The sequence below is a fragment of the Protopterus annectens genome, chromosome 8.part0 (assembly GCF_019279795.1).
Source record: "Protopterus annectens isolate FY-2018-M chromosome 8.part0, PAN1.0, whole genome shotgun sequence".
Lineage (NCBI taxonomy): Eukaryota > Metazoa > Chordata > Ceratodontiformes > Protopteridae > Protopterus > Protopterus annectens.
In genome coordinates, this window is record NC_056741.1 from 594,862,481 (window position 1) to 594,880,769 (window position 18,289).

The following is an 18,289-nucleotide window of genomic DNA, read 5'->3' on the forward strand; positions in this document are numbered from 1 at the left end:
AGACAGGGTAGGGAAGACCAACTGGCTCTTCGCTTGAGAATTTCGAGATGTCCCCAAAGCACACTTCCTCAGATGGAAATCTGGGGATCTATCTCCCTCCTCAAAATCCAGGTCCTCAGTGAGGGACTTTCTAGGGGAGTCCAAGTGCCTCCTCTTGCATGTCCTCTTCTGAGGCGGCTCCTCCATGGTGGGTTCTGGGGAGGACATGGAAATAAAGACCCCAAGGGAGGTAATGTCCATCTGAAGTCCCTCACAGAAGGGCTGACCTTTTAAGGATAATCAGGGCTCACTGCCCAAAGTCGAGAGGGGCTGGGGAGGACCTAGAGATAAAGGAGAGGTAAGTCCCCAGCCAGAGTAGGTCGTCTCTACTGCATGGAAGCTGAACAGGCTGGATGAATCCCCCATCTCCTCCCCCCATGGCCTGAGCCACCAGGAAAGGAAGGAGGGACTCAGACTCAGAACTGTCTGCAGATGATATCGGCCCTGAGCTGTCCAGAACAGAGGCGCCCAAAGGGAGGCGATGGTCAGAAAACTTTGGGCCCAACCCCCCCCCCCCACGAACCAACACTGACCTCTCAGGGATCCTGACTGTGTGGGAAAGGAAGGTATACATGACACAGTCAGCCTTTCACAGGGAATGCTCTGATCCTGGAGATCCAAATGCAGATAGGTCAGAAGAGGAGAGTGAAGTCTCACAGATTTTAAGGATCCCCTTGGCAACTGAGTAGGGGATGGTAATAAGATCAACTCGATTTGGGCCTAGAGGAAAATCATCACCCTATCCATATCTGAGCAAAGCAAACTTATGGAGGACTTGGAAGATATAGAAGAATGTCCCAACCTTGCCAGAGAACCTGTCACTAAACTGTGGTCTCCGATCCAAGCTCCTAAGACCTTGAAGGGGAGCTGTCAATTACTGGATCTGATATAACCATTGGATCCAAAGACCTGAATGGCTCTGAAGGTTTAGCCAGTGTCATACAAGGATCTGACAGATGGGTCAGATCCGAAGACTGTCTGGCCATACTGACTTAGAGGACCTCTGAAGCCTCCGATCCAACTGAATGATCAGAGGCGCTCTGAGCCAGACAGCTCAGCATCCAAAGCCAAAGTGGCTGGACTCTGATCCAGGGATCTGCAATCCAGAGCCCTGGCTTTTTGGAAGGAGAAACCTTGGAGGAGGAAGAAGAAGTCTTCCTTTTAGGATCAGACGGGGTCTTAGAGGGGGAACCGGAGACTAGAGGACACTCCTTTAGCAAGCCCCTTAAACAGAAGTGTACTTCTGCGATATATGTGACACTCTCCTAGGCAACAGACACTCTTTCAGGCAAATCGGAATGGGGCATTTTCCGAGAAGATAAGCACCTTTTAAAGCTGGACGTCTTTTCAGACAGAGCGCACACAGTAGCACATACACACGAAAACAACACCCACACTCTCTACAGACACAGAAGGGTAGAGAAGGGCCGAGAAGGGACTACGTAACTAAGCAAAGTTAAGTTACGGGAGCTGCAGTAAAGAAAACTCCTAACAAACTACCAAAAGGGCACAGAAAAAAAAAGGCATGAACTCACAGGAAAATAAATTAAAAAGCTACCGGGGAGGGGAGGAAATCTAACCCAAGGTGAAATGAGGAGGGAAAAAGCACACTAAAAACTATAAAAGAAGGGATAAAAACCCCAAAGAGAAAATGGTTAAATTAACTATCTGAATCTAGGAAACTTGACCTGCAAAATATATGTCCTTAGCAAATCCGCAGCAAATGTTATCCGAGGGTTGTGGGTCAGCAAAGGATTACGAAAAGGGGAGGAGACTGAGCTCTGGATCTGTCCTTCTGAGGTTGGATCCAAGACCCACCCATGATGAATAATAACACAAATAGCATCAGATCAGAAGGTTAAGTGGTTGCAATGATGGGTGAGTGTAGGAGGTGTAGGGAAACGGCAGGGGTTAAGTGACGGGATAGATTAGTTAGAGGTAATGGGACACTGGGAGGAGGGGCAGTGCTAGAAGGGGGTGGGGAAGAGCACTGTTAGCTATAACAGTAATTGTTTCAGGGGTGGGAGGGAATGGGGTAGGGTAGGGGAATTGCCGGAGGTGTGGAAAGTAGAGAGCTTTAAAAAATGTACATATTTTATTCTTACTAAGGAAGCATGCAGGTGAGTTGATAAATACACCTACTTACAGTAAAAGCTTAAAGTCATTCTAATGGAAAACATAACAAGGCTGAGGCACTTAGACACTGACACTACTTCAAATGATAGAAATACACTTTTAAAGTCCCTCATTTCCATATAAAATGCATTAAAGACACGGAACTTACACAAATGTTTAACAGCACCATGCATAAGGAGCTATGCTGCAAACCGCAGACTTTGAAATATTGAAATTAACATGAAGCAGCTCAAAATTAAGCAAGATTGTGTAGTTCATTTCCAAGATGGACACATTACAACACTGTAAGCTATCATTTTGTTCAAAGGTTTAGGTTTATAGGTTGGTACTAGGCTATCAGCCCTAGGGCCTATACAAGCCTAGCCATAACAATTCCCTGGCTATTTCTTCCCACACTATTTACTTCCCTGGACCCCTGTCTAGCAGGGTGACTGATGTGATCCCCGGGGTGAATTTCCTCCTCCCATCCAATCGTCAAGGTTCCTTTTCAAGAGGACCAAAGAGGCACTCTGCTTGACATGTATGGGCAATCTATTCCAGAGTCTGGGGAGTCTCTGGGTCAGGAACCTATCCCTCCAGCATGTTTTGTTTATTGTGATGACAAGGTTTAGATCCCTGGAGCGTGTGGCTCTGAGGGATTGGGATTTCTTTAAGTGTAGCATGTCCAACAGCTCTGGATTTGACATGGCCTCGTATGTTAAACAAAGATCACCTCTGAGTAGACTATATGCAACAAAGTATAGCTGGAGTTTAAGGCGGTCAGCGTAGGGCATCTGCTTTAGGCCTCTGATTCTTTTAGTGAGGTATTTCTGCGGCCTTTCCAGTTGTTGCACATGTCTTGAGAGGTACATACCAAACGGGGCGTTGTATTCTATAATGGGTCTAATGAGGGATGAGTACAGTGGGACAATGACCCCCTTTTTTCTGGATGAAAAGCCCTTAGTGATGAGGTGTGCCACATAGAAGAATTTCCTGACTATTGTGGCGATGTGGTTATCTTAGGTGAGACCACTGTCCACCTGTGACCCTAAGTCTCTTATCACACTTTAGGTGTTTAGTGTACTGCCAACCTATATGATAATTCACAGATACATGTTTTTTCCCAAAGGGGATAACTATACATTTCTTGGCATTGAGCTTAAGCCCATGGCTCTGGCACCAAGCATCTGTTTCTGTAAGGCCCTTTTGTAGAGTATCCACATCATTTGGGAATTCAATAATTGCTCCCAGTTTGCAGTCATCTGCGAACTTTGTTATCCAGAGTCCCTTGGTGTTGGCCTGTACTTCAGAGAAGTAGATGCCAAACAAGAGCGGTCCCAGGACTAAACCCTGAGGTACTCTACTTGTCTGGAGCTCAATTAGGAGTCGGCTACTTTTACAGTGTGGGTTCCATCAGTAAGCCAGTTAGCAACCCATTGGGTGACGTAGGGATTAATGCCCAGCTTAATAAGTTTATCTATGATTCCAGAATGGGGGATGGTGTCAAAAGCCTTGGCAAGGTCTAGATAGGCAGTGTGGACTACCTTACCCTTGTCCATGGCTCTGGAGACTGACTCGAAGAAGTCAATCAGGTTCAGGAGACAAGATCGGCCCTTCATGAACCCAAACTGGGTGGGGTCCAGTGTTTGAAGGTTGCCAAGGTCTTCGTTTATAAGTTCCATGATAGTACGCTCCATGGCCTTGCAGATCAGGCTGGTCAGACTGATGGGACTGTAGTTTCCGGGATCCAAGGTGGATCTCCCTTGTGGAGTGGGATAACTGTAGCTCTGCATCACTCAGTGAGCATGAAACATGAGGTGAGGCTATGATTAGGTGAGGTGCCAGTTCATATTGTAGTTCATGTAGTACACAGCCCGGGATGTCATCTGGTCCCACGGATGCTGTATTCTTAGCTTTGGAGAGTGCGTTTTTTATCTGTGGGGCCATTATTACCGGAATTTGGCAGTCTTCCGTTATTGAGATGGGCCATTTAGGGGGTGAGAAGGGGGAAAAGTTGGCACTGAATCGATCTGCCAGGATATTGGCAATATCCTTGGGATCAGTATATTTAATGCCATTCTGTTTTTGCTCAGAGCAGATCTGAGCATTGTCATTTAGATTCTTGACATAGTTACAGAATACCTTATGGTTGTCTTTGGAATCTTTGGCAATTTTATTTTCTTAACTAGCTTTGGAGGATTTTGAGGGATCTCAGTTTCTTACTGAGGCTGGTAAGTAAGTTTATTGCATCCTGGGATTTTCCTCTTTTCTGCAACAGTTTCTTCCTTTTGTTGTAAAGTTTGTTTATGGCAGGGGACCACCAGATTGGCTTACTTTTTTTGGATGAGAGCATCTTGGTTCTATTTGGGATGGCATGATTTATGCATGAGTGTATGTGCTCATACAGTGCCTTAGTGTAGGATTCAGCATTTGAACTTTCAGCTTCTGTCTGCATGGGTGTCATGAAGTTTGTCACTTCTGACTTGAGTAGCATGAAGTTGGCTTTGGAGAAGTTTTTTTATGGAGGTTTCCTTACAGGGGGTGGGGGTGGGATATGGATGTTAAGGGTGATAAGCTTATGGTCAGACCTGACTAATGAGGGGGTGACTATAGGTGTGGAGCATCTATTTCCCATGTGGGAATGACCAGGTCTGGGATATTGGAGCCCCTGGTGGGACTATGGATTAATTGATCCAGGGCGTTGGAATTTATGAATTCCAAGAACTGTTGGGCAAAGGTGTTGGTACACGAGTAGTTTTGCCAGTTAATGGCAGGGTAATCACCTAGTATTAGGGTGTTTGGTTCTATCTTAATATTTTCCAGTATGTTTAGAAAGGTGTAGTGAGAATCTTGGGGTATGGTGGGAGATCTGTATCAAGCTACAATTTGGATTGCAGTTTTACCTAGTGTTAGTTGCACCTGGAGAACTTCAGACGCATTGTGTTGGGCAACTAGCCTGGTGGTGTGAATTTCCTTGGTGAATATTGGCACTCCTCCACCTTTAGTGTTTTGGTCCTGCTTTGGTGGGCGAAAAGTGTGGCAAGAGTTGTAGCCTGGTATTGCAGGGGTGCTCTCTGGAGCCTTGAATCAGGTCTCAGTTACTGCAGAGATATCGATGTTCTCCATTTTTAGGAGTGCCTCGAGAGAGTGCATTTTGAGGTTTAAACTTCTAGCATTGAGTAGCATTACCTTCAGATTTTGCATGCTTGTACCTGTTACGGTAGTGGTTTTGACCTTCGAATTTTGCCTAAAAAAGGCACTATAGGGGTGGCAAGAGCCTTAGCAAGTAACCTGAATCCCAGGGGCGACAGGTGCTGACCATCTCTGGCAAAGCACTGTGGTCTGTCAATCATGTCGTCCCAGGCAGACAGATACTGGATCCCCTTTGAATGACACCAGAAGTTTAGCCAATTGTTAAAGTAGATAATTTTGTCCGTATATTGTGGTATCATTCTGGGCGAAGGCAGGATGCTACTCAGGGCTATGGTCATACCTGCCTGGGCCACATGATCCGAGAGCTCTTCCATGTCTCTTTTCATGTAGTCCAGGGAGGTACGTCTCAAGTCATTCACTCCAACATGGACAATGACAGAGTTATATTTGTACTTGTTGTGGAGTGACTTGAGTGCATGCGTTACGTGGCAGATCCTGGCACCCGAAAGGCAGCTGATTAATTTTCTCCTTGTTCAACCTGGTGAGAGGGACATCAGTGTGCCGGATTATAGAGTCACCTATGACTAAAGTGTTAGGTACATTGTCTTGCCTTAGGGGCTGCTGCTGGGTGGCACACAGGTGTTGTGAATTATGTGACACTTTGGTTGTGATTGGTGTTCGTTTGCGTTTCAGCTTCAGAGGTTCTTGTTGCTTGGACAGGTTACAGTTAAGGGCCTCTGCATATGTGGATTTAGTGTTGCTGTATGTGGGTGTTGGTGGTGTGGGTTTAGAAGGGCTGTGTGTTGCTTGAGGTGTAGTGTGGGTGTTAACCTTCTCCTCGACTGTCTAGCACAATCTTGGGTGGAGAGAGCTATGCTTCCATTTTGGCTATGCAAGTGCATCTCTCACAGGTTGCAGTGTTGGGTGGTAGGAGGAGAGGGTTGTCTGTGTACATGAGGCAATTGCTGCATTGCCCCAGTATGCCCAGATTCACCAGGTGGACAGGAGAAATCACTGGAAGCTGACCCTTGGACATGCCTGGTTTGGTGCTTTTTTTTTTTGTAAAGTGCAGGAGCTGTTTTCCTTTACCCTAGCAAGGTACTTTGCAACTATAGGCTGTTTGTGCCTACTATTAATTTCTCCTTATTAACAAGGAGAGTTGAGTGCTTGTATCAGTTTAAGGCTTCCTAGTGCTTTCCAGCAGGTATTAGAGAAAGTGCTAGTCAAAGGGATGCTTAAAGGTAAGATGAAAAAAATGCACACTGCAGTGTGCACTACAGACGTGAAAGTAGGTAACTTACATTTTACTTGTTTAAAAGTTAAGGCTTAGTGGAGAGTTACTGTTTTTAAAACAGCAAGATGGGTTGAATGGGGTGGTCACTTTTGTATTCTGGTACTATGGAATACAGTAGGATGGCCAATAAATTTAAATAGTTGAAGGGGAGGGGGTTTTGATTTAGTTATTGCTCACACAAGCCAGTGAAAGTAGAGAGGAAATGAGATATATGGTCAGATTAACATAAGAGGCAGGCAACTAGAAAGACAGTGGTATTTAACAAGACAATTGTGACTGGGAAGCTCAGAAGAGAGAGAGCGCTATGGTCTCTTTTGAAGTTTTAATATGCTGTTAAAGCAGAATGCAAGTAAAACACAAGGTAAAGAAACCAAACTACAGTATTTAAAATATACAAAATACAAAGAATAAAAGCAAACTAACCTTGCCTTCACAGCAAAGTGTAGCAAAGTCTGGATGAGCCTTTCTGGTAAAGCTCAGAAATGGTTTATTTGACCCCTTAAATAGAAGGTTTAGTTCCTAGCTCCACCCCTCAGTTAACAAATGATTAACCTTAAGTGACCTCTTCTATCTCATGAATGACTCCTTAATTGATCAGTTCTAATTTATGCCTGACTCAGAAGGGAGAGAGAGCTGTGGTCTCTTTTGAAGTTTTAATATGCTGTTAAAGCAGAATGCAAGTAAAATACAGTGTAAACTGAAAATCAATAGAACAGTAGTGTAAATGGTTCATGATCACTGAGAAACAGGTCATTTTTGGTTTCTTTCAGTGTTTGCACATAAATGTTGACATTAATGAATGGATCACTAGAGAAAAATAATATACATTGATGTCATGTATTGTTCCTGCATACATGGTCAAACTGCTGAAGGAATCACTGGGGGCAAGTCTGAGGATTGCAAAGTAGATGCAAGATGTGCAGCAACGACTAACAATGGATGTGTAGTACTGAGCAAGTACATCTGACCATAAATCGGAAGAAAGTTGTGTACATTTAACATAAATGTAGATGTTAGTGTATTCACTGTTGCAGTCCTAACTTGTGGGATTTCCTGCTATGGAAGCCCTTGGCTGTCCCAACTACCAAAGTATTTCCCCCTTCACCTGCCCAAAGTTGCTATGTCTGGGTATAAAGAGAACTGGCTGGCACCATGACCCAAGTACTTACTTGCCCCCCCAGCAAGGAGGACCCCCCCCCTGTATGACCTTATGGTCAGGAGTCTACGACCCTAGATTCCAGAAAGTAATTTTGGAGGAAAAGGGAACAACCTGGACTGAGAAGGAAAATGTCCAAGCCTATCCCATAGGCAAGGGAGGAAAGAAGGGAGGAAAAGAATACTGCATTGAATATACTCCTACATCTACATTTATGTTAAGTGAACACAACTGTACTACGTTCTTCTGTTGTAGTCTTGACTTGTAGAAGGACTCCCAAAGCTGAAAGGGGGGGGGGTGGATGTATGAAAGGACTAAGGACAGGCAAGAATGCCCTGCACTGGACTTGGAAAAAGTAGGAAATGGTAATGTTTGGTAAAGGTATACTTAGAGAATCAAATAGCAGCTTATAAAATATCCTTAGTGGCTACTCCTTTAAGAAAGGCAACAGAGGTAGTGAAGCCCTAGTGGAATGTGTTCACAGAATCTGGAGGCTTCTTACTATGATGGCTGTAGCAAAAAGATACATAACGGGAGATCCATTTGGACATTGCTTTAAACTGGTCTCCCCACAAAACTACTAGCACAGACAAAAAAAGTTGTTCTGGCTTGGTCATTCTTGACTCTGTCCAAGTAGTAACACAGCTGTCTATGGGCATCCAAAGTATGAAAGATCATCTCTCTTGCTTTGAGGGTTAGGAAAAAATGTAGGAAAGTGTATGGACAACCTTAGGAATAAAGAAATAATTGGTCCTAGGAGATGCTCTGTCTGTATGGAAAATGATAAAATGTTCCAAACAAATAAGGGCCTGAAGCTCTGAAACCTTTCTGGGTAGTAAGAGAGATGTCTTCCAGTTAAGGAATTTTATATCTGCGGAAGCAGCAGGCTTGAAGGGTGGAAGGGTGAGCTTCTCCAAACTGAAACTGAGGTCCCATGAGGGAATAGGTGGTTTTCTGGAAGGCTTAATGTGGAAAACCTCTCAGAAAATGTTTCACGAAGGGGTGTAAAAGAGAGGAGGCTGAGAAGACAGACTTGGCAGAGATAACTAAAGCATGGATTTTTAAAGAAAAGTAGGATAGCCCTTTTTCAAACAGGCTGGATAAAGGGATGTAAAGGGTTTTGACCCTTTTGTCTGCACGCTATCATGGATCTTTTCTATTTAGTGCAGTAAGGCTTTCAAGTACTAGGTCTCCTGGCTCCTTTTGAAATGTTCAGGACCTGTTTGGCAAGGAGCAATCCCCTTCCACGGAATCAAGGTATCAAAGCTGTCAATGTCAGTGTGTGCAGAATAGGGTACATGACTGTGCCCTTGTTCTGTGTTAACAGGTCACCCTCTGTGGCAGCAGATATGGTTCTCTGTTGGTTAAACAAAGCAATAGAGGGTACCACTGCTGCCTCAGCCAATCTAGGGCTATCAGAATTACCCTTGGCCCTTCCCTTACTTTCAGTAGTACCCTGGGTAGCAAAGGTATATGGGAGGAAAGGCATAGAGGAATAGGCCTGCCCAAGAGAAGGGAAAGGCATCTGTCTTCCAGGCTGATTCTGTTTTGTTTCTAGTGAGCATTTTCGTCAGTGGCAAAAAGGTGCATCTGTGGCACACCCCATTTTTTTGTCTATGCTGAAAAAAACTTCCCAGCACAGCTGCCACTTATAGGGATCGGACAGGCTCCTGCTGAGGTGATCCTATAATTGATTGGCTTGTCCTGGTAGGTACTGTGCTATGAGATGCAGACTTGGGGATTTTGCTGTTTCCTAAAGGTCCATGGCTAAGTGGCAAAAGGGGGTGAGTGCATTCCCCTGACTGTTTAAGTACCACATAACTGTTGTATTGTCAGTCTTTACTAGGACTCAGTTTCCAATGTTCTTTGAAGGCATTCAGGCCTTTTTGGATTGCCATCACTTCTTTTAGGTTCATGCGTATGTTTTGGAACTAGGAACCCCATCTGCCTCGAGTCTGGAAGTTGTTGCAACGGCCTCCCCCACGATATTTCTGAGGCATCTGTTGTCAGAATTTGGTCCTGAGTGATGAACCTAAAGGAAAGGCCTAGGTTAAGGGAGCACGCTTCGACACACCAGACAAACTTTTTCCTTAGACAAGAAAGCAGTTTCATCATAAAGGAGAGAGGGAGAGTGTTAGCACCACACATTTTTGATGCAACACTGAAGTTTCCTCATATATAGTCTGGCCAGGGGGATCATGAGAATGCAAGATCATGTAGCCTTAGGCCAAGATACTCTCTTGCAATGAGATATCTCTTGACAAAGAACTTTTTGTAGTACAGAGTTAGAAAGGTAACCTTGTCGGATGGGAAAAAGGCTTTCTGAAGCTATGAATTCAGTTGTCTTTCGGCTTTTCCCGGTTAGGGATCGCCACAGCGGAACTCCGGTCTGCTAATGATTGGTAGTTGATTTTTACGTGCAGAGTTACCAGCACTGACGCACAACCTTCAACGAAGGTACGCCCATTCACGCATGTCTCCATGCAGAAGACGCTCTTAGCTGAGAATCGAACCGGACAGCGTCTTACTGTGAGGCGACAACGCTACCGCAGCACCACCACCGAAGCTATGAATTCAGTAAAGCTCACAAATGCAATCCTGTTAATGGGGCTTGAGATTTTTGGCTACTGAAAGTGAAACCCCATTGAAGTTAAAATATTTTTGATGTAAAGCAGACCTGCTTTGAGTTTTTCTGGATCTGTTGTCTGAATGAGGCAACAGTCTAAAAGCAAAGGTAAATCTGAATTCCCTTAGTCCTGCAGAAGGCTTTCACTGGGGCTAGACTTTTTGTGAAAACCCTGGCTGCAGTACATAAGCCAAAGGGCAAAGCAAAGAACTGATGCTGCCTCATACCTGCTTTGAAGCATAAAACTCCTTTGTGATTCCTCTATGGGGATATGGAGGTATGCATCTTCTAAATCTCAAGTTTCCATGAAAACGCTGTGAGGAAATAATGAGCAGTAGCTTTTTGTAGAGTTAGCATTTTGAATTTTGGGACCTGCAAGAACTGGTTGAACCTCCAGAAGTGGTCTCCAGGTATCTTTTCTGGGGACTAGGAAAAGTTCAGAGTAAAGCTCGTTTCCTTGCAAAGAGGTTGGTACAGATTCCAGACAATCCTGAGTGCACAGAAACTGTATCTGGTTTAAGGCCTTAGCCTTTGCATTGGAAGAAAATCTGGGAAACCTGAATGAATCAAGAGTTGTATGAACTTGAGTTTGTAACCTCTTTGAATGATGTTTAAAACAGATCACTGGTAATAAGGGTTCAGTACCTGTAGAATAGGGACATTCTTCCTCCCAGCTGGGGGGGGGGGGTTGAGAGGAAGGGGATGAGAGGTGGGAGACAGAACGGGAGTGCCATAAGAGTCATCATTGCTCCCAGTTAGGTCCCTGACAGCAAGAGCACACAGGCCTATAGAGGTCTGTTTCCCACTGTGTATTCCCCCACTGGTTCTGTGGGTCCTTTCCCTACTAAGTCTCCTTTGTCTAGGCTTAAACCTAGGGGCTGGAAAGTCCAGTGTCTGGCATGGTAATTTCAGCTAAACAGAGAAGAATACACCTGGAAAAAGTCTATGACAGTTTGCATGGACCTGGTCTTGTCTTCCATTTTCTTAAGCATAGGCTCAGCCTTAGGACCAAAATGACTGCCCAGGGAGGCATCTAGGAGACTGGATCTGACAAGTTTAGGAAGGAACTGCTCACCTGGCCAGGCATGCCTTCCAATGACGAATTTTGTGACTGCCACCTGCTGGAAGCTTCGAGGGCATCATTGCTGCAGTGTAGGAAGTGCACAGCCACTTGTGACAGATCATCCATAAATCCAGTAATTCCTTTGAAAGGACATCATTTTCGATCAGTTTTTGTTTCATCTGGTCAAAAAATGGTTTCCTGGTACTTCACCATATCAAACTGGTAGTTCAAAGTCCTCATGACAAGGAAAGCAGATGTGTAGGCTCTCTCTCCATGTCTGTTGGTAAAAGATGTTGGGAAGAACTAACTTTTGTTTCCTTACGGCCCCGAGTCACCACTTTAGGATCTGCCAAAGGGTTCTTAAAATGGTGATTGCGGGAATCTAGAACCCTGTAAAAATCTAATTTTTCTGAGAGGCAGTGAGAACGGAATCTGGTTTTAAAGAGGAATACAGGAAGACATGGTCTACCATCTTTACGGCTGGGGAAATGGCAAGGGGTTTATGTTCAGGGAGACTGAGGAATTCCTTAACCCTCTTTCCGAAGTGAGGGTACTCCTCATCTTCCCATTTGAAATGCTCCCTCTAGGTATGCAAGTTTTCCTCAAAGGAAAGATCCTCCTGGGGAGGTGGCTGAGGCAAGGTTCTTCTCAGAATCCCCATAAAAAGCAAAAGAAGCACCCACCTCAAAGGTGGATTCATCATTATCAAAGTCATGCTCAGAATCAAATGAGTCAGTAAGCTTCGGTGGTGAAGTATCCCTCTCTAGACCTGACCAAGTAAATCAAATCCTCAGCCAACGACACTAGGTCTTGTTGACAGGCCTAAGACTGTGAGCCGGTAGGACATGGCTCAGGTAAGGGGGATGCAGCTTCTTTGTGACAGGCCTTAGGATTAGGTCTCTGGGCGACCTATGCACTAGGACCCGGATCGACCACCTCCTATGGGCAGTAAGCAGAGGCGATCTCCTGACAATATGAAGAATTGTCATATGTTTTAGAGTGGTCATCAGAAGCCAGAAAGAACAGTTTTGTACCTACCATAAATGTAGATGTCCGATAGATATGCAACTGCAGTCATAACATATGGGTTGTCCTGCCTCAGGCAGCCCTCGGTCGGCCGGATTCCAAAGTCTGGGTCCGACGTCGGCTGATGTCGCATTTCTCTCCGACGTCAGAGCGGCTGGAGTACATAAGCATCAGCCGACGCCATCTTCTTCAGTGTTTCTTGCGCCAGATGCCAGGTGCCCTCCAAGGAAGGCTGTAACCAAATTGGAAGACAATAATAGGTTTCCAAACAAATAAATAAGCAATAAACCGATACACCATAATAGATATCCCCAGCTAAGGATAACAGGGAGAAGAGTGGACCCAAGGCACAGAGGGGAAGGAGGGAGGGAAAACCCGACTGCAGTTGCATATCTATTGGACATCTACATTTATGGTAGGTACAAAACTGTACTATGTCCTTCAAGAATGCAACTGCAGTCATAACATATGGGCTGATTACCATAGCTTAGCTGGGGGAGGAGGTATGCTCTAAGATAAGGATGGTGTAGCTATCAATCCCTGCAGGACTGCCGAAGCAAAGCCTGCTCTGGATCTGGAATATAAAGGGAGGTTGTAGTGTTTGGAAAATGTATGCACGGAGCTCCATGTAGCAGCTTCTAGAATGTCCTTTGTAGGCACCCCTCTTAAGAATGCTGTAGAGGTGGCTGTAGCTCTGGTGGAGTGTGGTCTGACACTGGCTGGCACACACTTTCCATGGAAGGAATAACAGAATCTGATGCAATGTCCAATCCATTTTGAAATTGTTTGGAAATTGCTTTTCCTTGTACTCCAGGGGCGTAAGCTACAAAAAGCTGATCAGACTTCCTACTGGTCTTGGTTCTGTCTAGGTAGTAGCGAAGTTGTCTGTGCATGTCCAATGTAGTATGTAACAGTCTTTCCCCTTTGTTCTCAGGATTGGGAAAGAAAGTAGGCAGGTGAATTGCTTGATTTAAAGAAACCCTAGATACCACTTTTGGCAGAAAGGTAGGGTTGGTTCGTAAGGAGACTCTGTCTCTGTGAAAAGTTATGAACGGTGGTATTGCCATTAGGGCCTGTAATTCCGAGACCCTTCTTGCTGAGGTAATGGCCAGCAGGAAAGCTGTCTTCCAGGAAAGAAATTGTAAATCCACAGAAGCTGCTGGCTCGAAGGGAGGTAGAGTCAGTTTTTCTAGGACAAAATTGAGGTCCCAAGCTGGTACTGGTGCCTATCTTGAGGGCTTTATATTCTTGATTCCACTAAGAAATTGCCTTAAAGGATGTGAAAACACAGGTGGATCAGTGTTGTATCTAGCTGAGATAGCTGAAGCATGTATTTTTATGGAGGAGTGAGAGAGTCCGTTATGTAGCATATCTGCCAAGTATTCCAGAATGAGTGGGATGCTCAAAACTGATGCATCATGACCCTTGTTGGTATTCCAAATGCTGAATCTCTTCCATTTGGCTGAGTAAGCCTTTCTGGTGGATGGTCTGCGGGCTTCTGTTAGTATCCGCTGAACTTCCTTGGAGAGAGATAAATTGAGGTTATTTATGGGATCTCCCAAGCTGTTAGCTGAAGCTTCTGGATGTTGGGATGAACTGTCCTGAAGTTGTGTTGAGTCAAAAGTTGTGGCCACTGTGGAAGGGCCCACGTTTTGTTGTGACATGTGCTCTGTAGTAGTGGGTACCAGTGTTGTCTTGGCCAGTCTGGAGCTATTAGGATCCCCTTCGGCTGCTCTGCTTTGATCCTTAGTAATACTGTGGTCATCAGTGGCAGAGGTGGAAATGCATAGATTATTAGGGAGCTCCAGTTGAATGAGAGAGCATCTATTTTCCATGCTTGTGGATATGTCCTTGAGCAAAACTTTTGTAAGTGATGATTGAGGTGGGAGGCAAATAGGTCTACGTCCGGCCTGTCCCATGTCAAGGTGAGTCGTATAAAGATGTCTGGATGTAACCTCCATTCGTGGGGGTCTAGGAAATTCCTGCTTAGACTGTCCGCCAGAACATTGTCTTTGCCTGGAACAAACTGGGATTGTAACTGTATGTTTAGACTCAGTGATTTTTCCCAAAGATTCATTGTCAGTCTGCAAAGGGGGTAAGAATGAGTGCCCCCCTGCTTATGTACCATATCACAGTGGTGTTGTCTTTCCGTATTAGTAGGTGGCCTTGTTGAAGTTGTTGTCCAAAGGCCTCGATGGCATGTATTACCGCCAGCATTTCTTTTTGGTTGATATGCAGATGTGTTTCCTTTGGAGACCATTGTCCTTGAATACATCTGCCCTCCATGTGCGCCCCCCATCCAAGGTGCGAGGCGTCTGTGGTCATGGTCTGTGTTATCTGAGGTTTTCTGAATGACATGCCTGTGTTTGACTGGCTTACTGTGGCCCACCATAGAAATTCCTTTTGAAGACATGGAATGAGCGGTATAGTTGCTTCTAGGTTGTTGCTGTGTTGAGACCATAAGCTTTTTAGGTACCATTGAAGCTTTCTCATGTGAAGTCTTGCTAGTGGAACCAGGAGAATGCAGGATGCCATGTAACCCAGGGCCTGTAGGAATCTCCTTGCAGTCATCTGGGTGAGTTTTGCTAAACTTTTGAAGTAATGAGTTAACTTCTTTTGCTTGTCTTCTGTCAGGTAAGCCATTTGAGAGGCTGTCTCTAGTTTGGCTCCTAAGAAGGTTATTTGCTGGGATGGCTGAAGTCTTGACTTTTGAAAGTTGACTGTGTATCCCAGAGCCTGTAGCAAGTGTATGACATAATTCAAGTTTTTTTGTCAAGGTTAGTTTGTTGTCCGCTTGTATGAGGCAATCGTCCAGGTACGGGTAGATTTGAATCCCCTGGAGCCTGCAATGAGCAATTACTGATGCCAGGCATTTCGTGAATACTCTGGGAGCAGTAGATAAGCCAAATGGCAATGCTGAGAATTGATAATGCTCTGGCCCTGCAAGAAATCTGAGGTATCTTCTGCAGCTGTGTCTGACCGGGACATGCAGGTATGCCTGCTTGAGGTCCAGAGTAACCAGCCAAGACCCCTTGCCCAGCATGGGAAGGAGTTGCTGTAGAGTCAGCATTTTGAACTTTGGTACTATGAGAAAAGTGTTTAAAGCGGACAAGTCCAGTATTGGTCTCCATTGAGTTTCTTTTCTTGGAACAAGGAACAGTCTTGAATAAAACCCCTGACCTTGTTCTTGTTGTGGAACTTTTTCTATTGCTTTGATCTGAGCAAGCAGAGAAATTTGCTTGATAGCATCTGCCCTCTGATTTTGTGGAAGGTTTGGCATGCCTTGTTTGCTTGGCAAGGTATGAAAATGGAACCTGTAACCGTGGTCTACAATGTCCAAAATCCATTTGTCTTTTGTCAGTTTGTGCCAATTTTTTGAAAACAAAGATAATCTTCCGCCCAAAGGAGCTTCTGTTTGCTCCTTGGTCAGCGGAACTACAGGAAAGTCATTGAGATTGTCCCTGCGGGGCAGGAGAAACCAGTGTCACTTCTTTGGTTTGCTGGTTGCCATTGTTGTCCCCTGTAGGATCCTCTGTATTGCCCTCTTCCTCGGGCACGCCTGTTTTTGCCCCTTTGAAATCTTTCAGGATTAGGAAAGGACCAGTTTTTAGAAGGCCAGTTTCCTGCTGAATCTGGGTGGCTGAACCTGGAGGAAATCTTTGACTGTCTGAACTGACTTGGCTTTTTCCTCAATGGACTTTAACACATCTTTAGCATTAGCGCCAAAAAGCTTGTTCTTTTCCAAGGGTGCATCAAGGAGTTTTGCCTTAACATGATCTGGTAAAGGCTGTTCTTTTAACCATGCATGTCTACGAATGACCGCCCCTGTCATAGCAGCCCTACATGAAGCTTCCAATGCATCATATCCACACTGTAGAAAGTGATTGCTAACCTGCTGAGAATTATGAACAGTCTCTTGCAAAGACTTCCTATCTAAAGGTTCAGGAGAGGCCAATTTTTTCTGTAAATCATCTAACAGGAAATCCTGATATTGAAACATGTGAAAGAGACAACTGAGAGCTCTCACAGATAAAGTAGTGGAGGTATAAACCTTCTTCCCCCATCTCTCTAAGGACCTTGCTTCCCTGTCGGAAGGCAAAGGATTTTTGGAGGTGGTAGCCGAAACCCCTTTAGGCCCCTGGGAAATTGTTTCTAAATCAACAGTATGGGCCCCAAAGAAATGAGAATGGGTTTCTGGAACCCTATAGCATCTGTCAGGCTTGACAGGAGCTGGAGGAAGAGTATCAGGGGTAACACTGGAGTCCGTATAGATCATCCAAAACATCAAGCACAGGAGGTATAGCTAAGGGTCTGTGTTGGGGTTTTTTAAGGAATGTTCGAAGGCGCTTTCCGGAATCTGAATATTCCTGGCCTTGCCACTGAAAATGCTCCCTCATGGAATGCAGAACTTCCCCAAAAGAGATATCCTCAAGAGGGGAGGCAGAGGGAATTGAGTCCTCTGCATCTGAATCCTCATAGGTCTGGAAGGGCTCTTCCTGGCTTTCGGAGTGAACAGAGTCCTCAGAATCTTCATCTGAAGGAAGAGGGTCAGAGGGTTCAACCCTGGGCCTCTTATCAGGAGGAGGCTGGGATCCTCTCTCAGGGTGGGCCTGGGAACCTCTGATCAGGGAAATTAAATCTGTGGCCAAAGACATGATTTGAGTATCAGGAGTAGGCTGAGGTAAGGTTTTAGCAGTAAGATGCTTGGTCTTGCTGGTTGCCTTAGCCAGTGTGTAGACCTTGATAGACATGGACATGGGAGGCCTAGCCGCTCCACGTGCAGGAGTGACCTTATCAACAGCAATGGTCTCTGGCATTTCCTCGGTTTCAGTATCCGGAGGAAAATCAATAACTGGCGAAGTGGCCTCCGGTATTGAAGGTATCGGTAATACTGTGTCTTCGGTTCGAAGCGGTGGAATAACCGCCTCAGAGGGAACCAGGGCACTCGCATTAAATTTTGGCGTGGTGTCGGTGGAAGACGCGGGCCGAGGATGTCGGTCCCGGTCTTTTCGTTTCTTAGGAGTATGCGTTGTCGGTAGTTCCGACGGCATTATATAATCAAAGTTTTCGCCGAAAAAGTCTTCAGCGAACTCCGCTCGGCGCCTGAGAGTGCGCTTATTGAAGCGAGCACAGGCGGCACAGGCCGAGACGTGGTCTGGGCCAAGGCAAGGAAGGCAGTAAGAATGGAAATCCTTATGAGGTATTTGTTTACCACAAGACAAACAATTATTTACTTTTTCAGTAATTTCTGACATCAGCTGAGGCAAGAAAAGGTCCCCAACGGGGTACTTAGCTTTTTTGATTACTTCAGTTTCGAAGAATACAGGAGCTGACCGACTGGCACTTGCGAACTGCTTCTGCTTCGGGCACCCCGCGGCAAGAAAGACTGAAGAAGATGGCGTCGGCTGATGCTTATGTACTCCAGCCGCTCTGACGGAGAGAAATGCGACATCAGCCGACGTCGGACCCAGACTTTGGAATCCGGCCGACCGAGGGCTGCCTGAGGCAGGACAACCCATATGTTATGACTGCAGTTGCATTCTTGAAGGACATCCTGTGAAGCAGTCCCACACCCAACCAATGAGCTAAGTCTTTCAACTTGTAAAAATGTAGAGGGCCCTGAAGGCATACTAGACTCCAAACAGGTCTCGACAGAGGCCTGGGCCACCACCTCAGTTTCGAAAGGGGGCTACAAAGGTCCCTAACCTTCTTAGACAATCACAAGCCTAGGACGACTAACAGATGGCAAGAAAGTATCTGAGGCCTTACGTCTGAAGCACTTTTCCTTTTTTAGCTTATGGAAGTAAACTTCAGCTT

At 45.3% G+C, this 18,289-nt stretch overlaps 1 protein-coding gene across 1 annotated transcript in view; it reads right to left on the reverse strand.

The window, feature by feature from the left end:
- Positions 1 to 18,289, reverse strand: part of HUWE1 (HECT, UBA and WWE domain containing E3 ubiquitin protein ligase 1) — a gene marked incomplete in the record, with an annotated part of 5,008,559 nt that overhangs the window by 2,473,709 nt on the left and 2,516,561 nt on the right.